General features: G+C 36.9%; 1 long non-coding RNA gene across 1 annotated transcript; it reads left to right on the top strand.

Annotated features, from left to right (window-relative positions):
- Nucleotides 1-1,229: 1,229 nt before the first annotated feature.
- Nucleotides 1,230-5,427, top strand: LOC111859418 (uncharacterized). The gene is made up of 3 exons (XR_002841817.1): nt 1,230-1,336; nt 3,886-3,960; nt 5,217-5,427. It is a non-coding gene; the product is annotated as an uncharacterized lncRNA (long non-coding RNA).
- The last annotated feature ends 1,588 nt before the right edge of the window (nt 5,428-7,015 follow it).

The following is a 7,015-nucleotide window of genomic DNA, read 5'->3' as shown; positions in this document are numbered from 1 at the left end:
TGTGAAGAGCGTGAAGGAATGATGATAGCATTATTGTTTGCAAAGTGTTTTGGATACATGTTATACAGTACAACACTCCCTTACTCAGCCTCTCTGTGATTCTTTGCTGCTTTTGAAGTCACTACATAATCAATATGCTATAATCCCTTCAAAACACTGTTTAATGAACATAAAACACTTCCAAATGGGTAATAACTGGTAAACATACAGAAATTGTGACATGTACATTGGCAGTTAAAGTGCCACGGATTAATGATGTTGGTTTGTATAATATAGTGCCTTTAAAAAGTGTTCATCCTCCTTGGACTTGGACAAATTGCTCTGCGCAGCTCTTAGGGTGGATGATGACACTGTCTATGCAGGCTGCCATGCATAAGCGACTTGAGGCTTTTCTCCCAGGGGGTGAAAAGTGAGAGAGCCCTATGAGGTGTGAAAGGTGTGAGGAACTCAGCCTGTGGCTGAGCCGGTAGAAAGATAGAGGCATGAACGGTTAGCAAATGTGGCTGTTGACAGATCTAGACATCACGGCGGCAGGAATGAGGCGAGGCAGGTGGAACAAACGGAGGTAGAAACATTGTATGGATGAAAAGGATGCTCTTTTATTAATGTCTTTAAAAAGACAGGCCTTCATGTCTCTGTTTTTCTACAGGCTCAGTCACGGATTGAGCCACTCGCACCTTTCACACGTCACAGTCAGCTCATAGCCTCATACATAACGTGATTTTCGTGTACATAGATATGGTCAAGTGTAATTGATAAATTACGCACAGTAAGACTATACCAACATTAAATATAGTAATACAATACATCATACCTTATTATACAATACTGAACTCTCTTGAATGAACAGGATTCTGACATTTCAGCCTAATTCTCAAGAGATGATATAGCAAGAGGACGATGTATCAATTATGGAAACTGAAAACGGTCATGCTTGCAATTTATGCCACTCTCCTAAGATAACAAATCTCATTATTTTGAGACAAGAAGATATTTTTTCTTTGAATAAGCACAACAATAAACTTTTTGTATTAGGCAGTTTTTCATGAACAAAATGTATATATGTATTTATTTATATATTTTGTGATTATTTGCTTATATCATGTTTAGTCCTCCATACTGTATCCTCATTACTGTTTGTAATATAATTTTTCCACTTGTTATTTTGTAACTGTATTTTGCTATTAAGAAATTTAGTTGACGAAAAACGGAACTTCACCGAGAAGCAGGTGATGAGGAGGAAGTTTTGCTGGACCTAATAGAAAAAAAATAGGAATTGTGTGACAGCTTTACCAGAGGCCTGGCAAAGAAAGAGAACGACCTAGCATGGAGACAGGTGACACATACTAATGCGTCGATTTGCGTTTGCACATCAATTCCGGCTTATCTTGATAGTTATAGGGGCGAGGCAAGACATTAAGGACCATACTGTAATAAATCTACAGCACTCTAGAGCAAATACTGTAAATATGAAATCACAGCACTTTATAATAAAAGGAGATTGCGCTTAAATTTCATGAAAAAGGCACAAAATGCACTAAGAGATTAAAAGGTGTTCACGGTAACAAACAATGAGCGCAGGGAAAGAAGACAGCACTTGAAGTTGTGGTGAAATATTTCATTGTACGGTACAGATTCTTTTTCTATAATAAAATAGCACCATACAGGTGCAATACATGAACACATTTTATGAAATGGTATGAACTGGATACACGGTATCACTCTCAGCGAGATCTATACTGTGCTGGGTCAAATTTCATTCCAATAGATAGAAAGACACATGTAGTATGAAATTTTGACGATTTATTTCTATTTAATAATATTTAACTGAATTCACAGATAGTCACCATCAACAAAGCTGTGGCATGACATGTGTCTTACAAATGCACCCATTGATCTAATGCAAAATGATATCGGTTATATCAATCCAGCATCAGGCCTTAAGTATTTAGGTGGTTGCAGACTTTTGATTCACTCTGTATTTGAAAAGTAATGCAATTTCTTGAGTATACAGACAATTAACAGGAACATTGAATGGTCAAAACCAATGCAATACTGTACATTCATAATCAAAACCTCATAAATTTTTTTTATCTCAAACTACGAAATGTAAACATGTTATTCAGTTTTCACAGGCTTATGCTTGTTGTAAAATATACACGGAAAATATCAGAAGGCTTAAGCCAGGGGTGGCCAATCTTATCCGCAAAGGGCCGCTGTGTATGCGGGTTTTCACTGCAACTCCCTAATTAGATTACTAATTAGAGGACTGATTGGCTGAAGAGTCCTCACCCTTGGGTTGGAACAGCTGACCAACAGGTATTCCCAAAAACCTGCATACACACCGACCCTTTGCGGATAAGATTGGCCACTCCTGGCTTAAGCACTGGTGTGCCTATTGAAAATGCACCAGAAGATTGATCAAAACATTAACAAAGCATACGCTGCATATATTAGCTTTTCCGGAGCAGTGGATGTTTGGATGCCAATATACATTAAGATATTTTAACGCCTTGCACAATTACATTTTGTAAGTTTCACAATAACAAAAAAGGTCAGCTAACTAAACAAAAAGGTTATACATTCATTCTCTTAACATCTCCACAATGTCAAAAGCAATACTTTTCCAATTAATAAAGTCTCACCTCAAATTCAGTGTTTTTATATTGACATTTTCCACACTGCAATGGTCCTTTGGTGAAGCTACTATAGTACTTATGTTTTATTACTGTGTGCCCTGCGGATACTCAAGCCTAAAGGTTAATACAGCACCGTTTTCATTATCACCACATGATTACGGATTTTACTGCACTTAGCTGATAATACAACCACAGGTCACCTTAAAAGAATTGTCTTGAAGGTTCCATCCTATCCAAATGAAATTTAACAAACAAGTGACAATTAGGCAGCACTTCTTGTTCTCTGACACTTTTCATATTGAACTTAGACCAATTTTCCTCCACTAAATGAATTTGAATAATTTACATTTAAATGTCTTGAGGATATTAGCAGGGAGTGTGTTGAATGGCAGCTTGCTTTTTGAAGTTTTTTGATGATTTGATGGTGCCCCCTTCTACCTGTATATTTTAAGCATACTTCAAAGTTAAGAAATGGAAAAGCCTACATACCTCAGAGCACAATAATAATTTAAGAAGTGTTTTTTTAAACAATTCCATAAGGCAAAATGAAAATAATTTGAATATGTTTGCAAGACATTTAGCTTCAGAACATTTAATTTTGATAGCGGTATTTCTTTTGTTTGTTGATGTTTATGTGTTTTAAATGATTTTGTGTCTTTAAAAATATATAACTAATAAAACTGTTAGTACCATTTAGTTGTAATACTGATCAGAAATGAAGTGATTGTGAACTCATACATCAAAAGCACCATTTTATCATTTGTACTGCATATAATTTTTATTTATGTAGATCTCCGTAGTGTTTATTTACTTAGTGTTATGATAGAGAGGGGAGTAAGAGCAGGGAATAGCGTAGTTGAACACAGAGGCCTTAGTTCAATTGAACCGGGGCGGGGGGACGACAGTATGGTATATTGCAGTTGGAGGAGGGCCATCACGTTGCAGAGTATTGCATAAGCCAGGAGTACCCAATCTTATCCAAAAAGGGTCGTTGTGTGTGGGTTCTTTTGCTACAACTCCCTAATTAGATTACTAATTAGAGGACTGATTGGCTGAAGAGTCCTCATATCTGGGTTTGAACAGCTGATCTAAAGGTTATCCCAGAAACTTGCATATACAATGGCCCTTTGTCGATGAGATTGGCCACCCCAGGCTTAAGCTATAATAGTAATAAGAGCCTGGAAGAGGCATCTTGCTTTATATCTTAGATGACAATTGGCATCGCTATTGCATCTCTCAATCACAGATACTTTGGAAAGTGAAAATGCAATGTACTGGGAAGAGGAACACAGGAACCCACAGGAGACATCCATCCAACGACGTAAGCTAAGAGATAGCTGTAGACTAGCAGCTGACATAAGAGGTGGCAAGGTAACAGCTCATTTCAGTCCAAACCGGATTTCAGGGACTCTAGCTGCCACCCATAGAAGGGGACCAACTGTGCCATATGCTTTACAACCAGTAACGCTGATTAATTTCACACAGTCAATCCCTAAATAGCCAACAACAACTTCCCAGCACCATACTCATTATAATCACCATAGCCAGAAAAACAGGGAATTTGTTTTAGGAGTAACACTAATGGAAGCAATATACAAGTAACTGGTGGAAATTCTCATGAATTTGCAGAAAACAGAAAAGCTATTATTTAAATAGCATAAATTTATTATGGGTAAATTTAATTCTTCTCACAGTATTTAAGGAAATGTTAAAAAAGAAAGAAGAACTTACTCAATAGTTTGCCGAAATAAGTATAATTTCCACTCCAAATGAGCCTTTGATAAGTTTGAAATGAGCAATTGCATCAATGGTTAGAATATCTGTTGTTATCACAAGTCAAGATCCAGGGGAAAGTGGATTTCAAAAATAATACTATTTTCCTCAGCTTAAAACTTTGGTCTGTGAGACCACACTATAAGCCAATTGGTATAAAAATATCCTGAACTAGTATTAGGCAATGTTGTCATTTGACAGTTCATTCAGCTCTGAGATTTATATACTGTACAGTACTGTGATTTAAGGGGTATCCATTACAAAAGGTAAGAGTCCAACAGCTGAAAGCCTTACCACCATCAGATCTTATTCATTTGAGAAATTAGCACAAGATCAGGAGTACAATCTAGATAGTACACAAACAACTCAGTCAGATAAGCAAGGGCATGGTTTATAAATCAGAGGAAGAAGTGTGGTCTTCACAGGAAACCAGTGATGAGGCATCAGATGCATCAGATTTTCTTCTTCAAGTTACATGTCCTTGTAGAAGCAATTTAAATTTACTGTAGGGCAGAAGGTGCACAGTTTGTACTCTCTGAAAGTAAAGCATGTATTCAGTTCAGACAAATGCATGTATTCATTTTGAAAAGTATGAAATTGACTTAGTTTTGCAATATTGCTGAGCTGCAGGCAATGCATATTGGATAAAAAATTAACATGAGTGTTAAAGGACAAGTCTGTGTCAAATTATCACTATGCTATGTGTTTGTCATGACTTCCCTTCTGGTTTAGAAGCCACTCAGAGTTATCGCTTTTGCTTTGTTTCTTGTCTTTGCTGCATGCGATGGTTCCTGACCGACTAAGTACGCTGCCTGGAGGAAGGACCTATATGCAGACCTGAAGTTACAGTTCTATGCCTTTTCTTGAAAAGATTGGTTTTGAACCAGGATCCCGTTCTCTGATGCAATCAAGTGTTTGGGCTAAACACTGGATAGTTTCTTTTAATGGTTCTGTGTTAAGGCCTTTGACCCATTTATGCTTAAGCTATCTTAAGTTGTCTTCTTGTGTTCTACTTTCAAAGGTATGTTCTATCTTCTTGTAGCCTACTGTTTTCTCGTGTGTTTGTCAATGACTAACATCAAGAAAATCTACGCTTTTTTTTTTTTTTATTTCAGGTTATGTAACTTCCTCCTGAGGTTTTGTTTCAGCTCAAAGACGAAGCAACAGACATAACTTCACTGTCCTGTGTGAAAGTGCTTCTATCTTTGAAACAGGCCAGTGTGATTTACTGCAACCAGGGGCATTGTGCGAAGCAAATTTGTGGGTAGGCACCATTTGAAAACCACACATATATATGACACATAAAATACACATACACTGAGATGTAAGGCATGAATGTCATGATGTGACTACTCATTGATGATGGGTAGATTTATTGATAGTAGATGAGGGTGAGATGCGATCTGATGGCAGAAGCACGCTCATTTGCCAGATTACCCAGACTGCAATTTTACTGCCAGTTTAATAACGTGTTATTCACGAACAATATAGACATGTTATTGGTTGACTGAATAATTAATTTAAATTACATTTTTACAAAAGATTGGGTAGGCACATGCCTAAATTGATTGGCGCAATGCCATTGACTGCAACATAAAATTCCTACCTTGGAACAATTTGAGTAGGACTTAATTGTTACATTTTAATCCCAAAAACTGAGAGTCTTTGACTATATATTCATTTTAAAAAGTGTAATTTTCAAAACTATATTTACTTAAAAAAGGGGGTGGTACACACACACACACACACACACACACACACAGACCTGTACTCGTATCTTTGTGGGGACAGTCCATTTATTTCTATGGGCAAAACCCTAATCCCAACAATGACAACCTCAACCCCTACCCACCCCTAACCTTAACCATAAGTAACCAAACAAAATACAAATATTGGCATGTTTAGTTTTTTGATTGCAGTCACAGATTTTTATAAAAATGATCCTGACAACAGCAAAATAACACGTTTTTATCACATTGTGGGGAAATTTGGTCCCCAAAATGTAAGGTATACCTGAACCACACACACACACACACACACACACACACAGACACACACACACACACTATTTCTTTTTGTTTGGACAACAAAGCATCCACAACTAATGAACTATCTGAGATCTATCCATCTATCTTTCCGTATGGAGAGAAGGAGGTGAGTGTATTATTGTAAGCTAATCAAAGCACGCATGCTGCCAAGAACAATATTGTGCACAACAAACGCAGAAAATATCAACAGAGGTAGACAAATGCAGTGCAGGCATTTTTTTTGATGGAGACCTTAACACATGTATTGAATGCAGATTTCAGTAACAGAGGCACAATTATAAAGCAAATCAAAATGTGGCAAATATCTGATTCAACCATAATGAAGCAGGTAGAAGACACTGGTGAATTTATAACCCAGTTAATTGCAGATTTATCGTTTTCGAAAACAGGATTTGTTTAGGGAAGGATTGTTATGCTTATTGCTGCTATTAGGCCAAACTGAAAGTGTGGTTTTGATTTTTTTTCCAATGAGAGCAATCTCAAAAAACAAACTTCAAAATCTGTTGCATCTGGTCATACCTTAATAAAATTGGATATGCAGAAAACTGACTTTGG

The sequence above is a fragment of the Paramormyrops kingsleyae genome, chromosome 3 (assembly GCF_048594095.1).
Source record: "Paramormyrops kingsleyae isolate MSU_618 chromosome 3, PKINGS_0.4, whole genome shotgun sequence".
In the NCBI taxonomy this organism is placed as follows: domain Eukaryota; kingdom Metazoa; phylum Chordata; class Actinopteri; order Osteoglossiformes; family Mormyridae; genus Paramormyrops; species Paramormyrops kingsleyae.
Note: the sequence above shows the minus strand (reverse complement) of the source record. Positions and strands in the feature narration are given on the sequence as shown.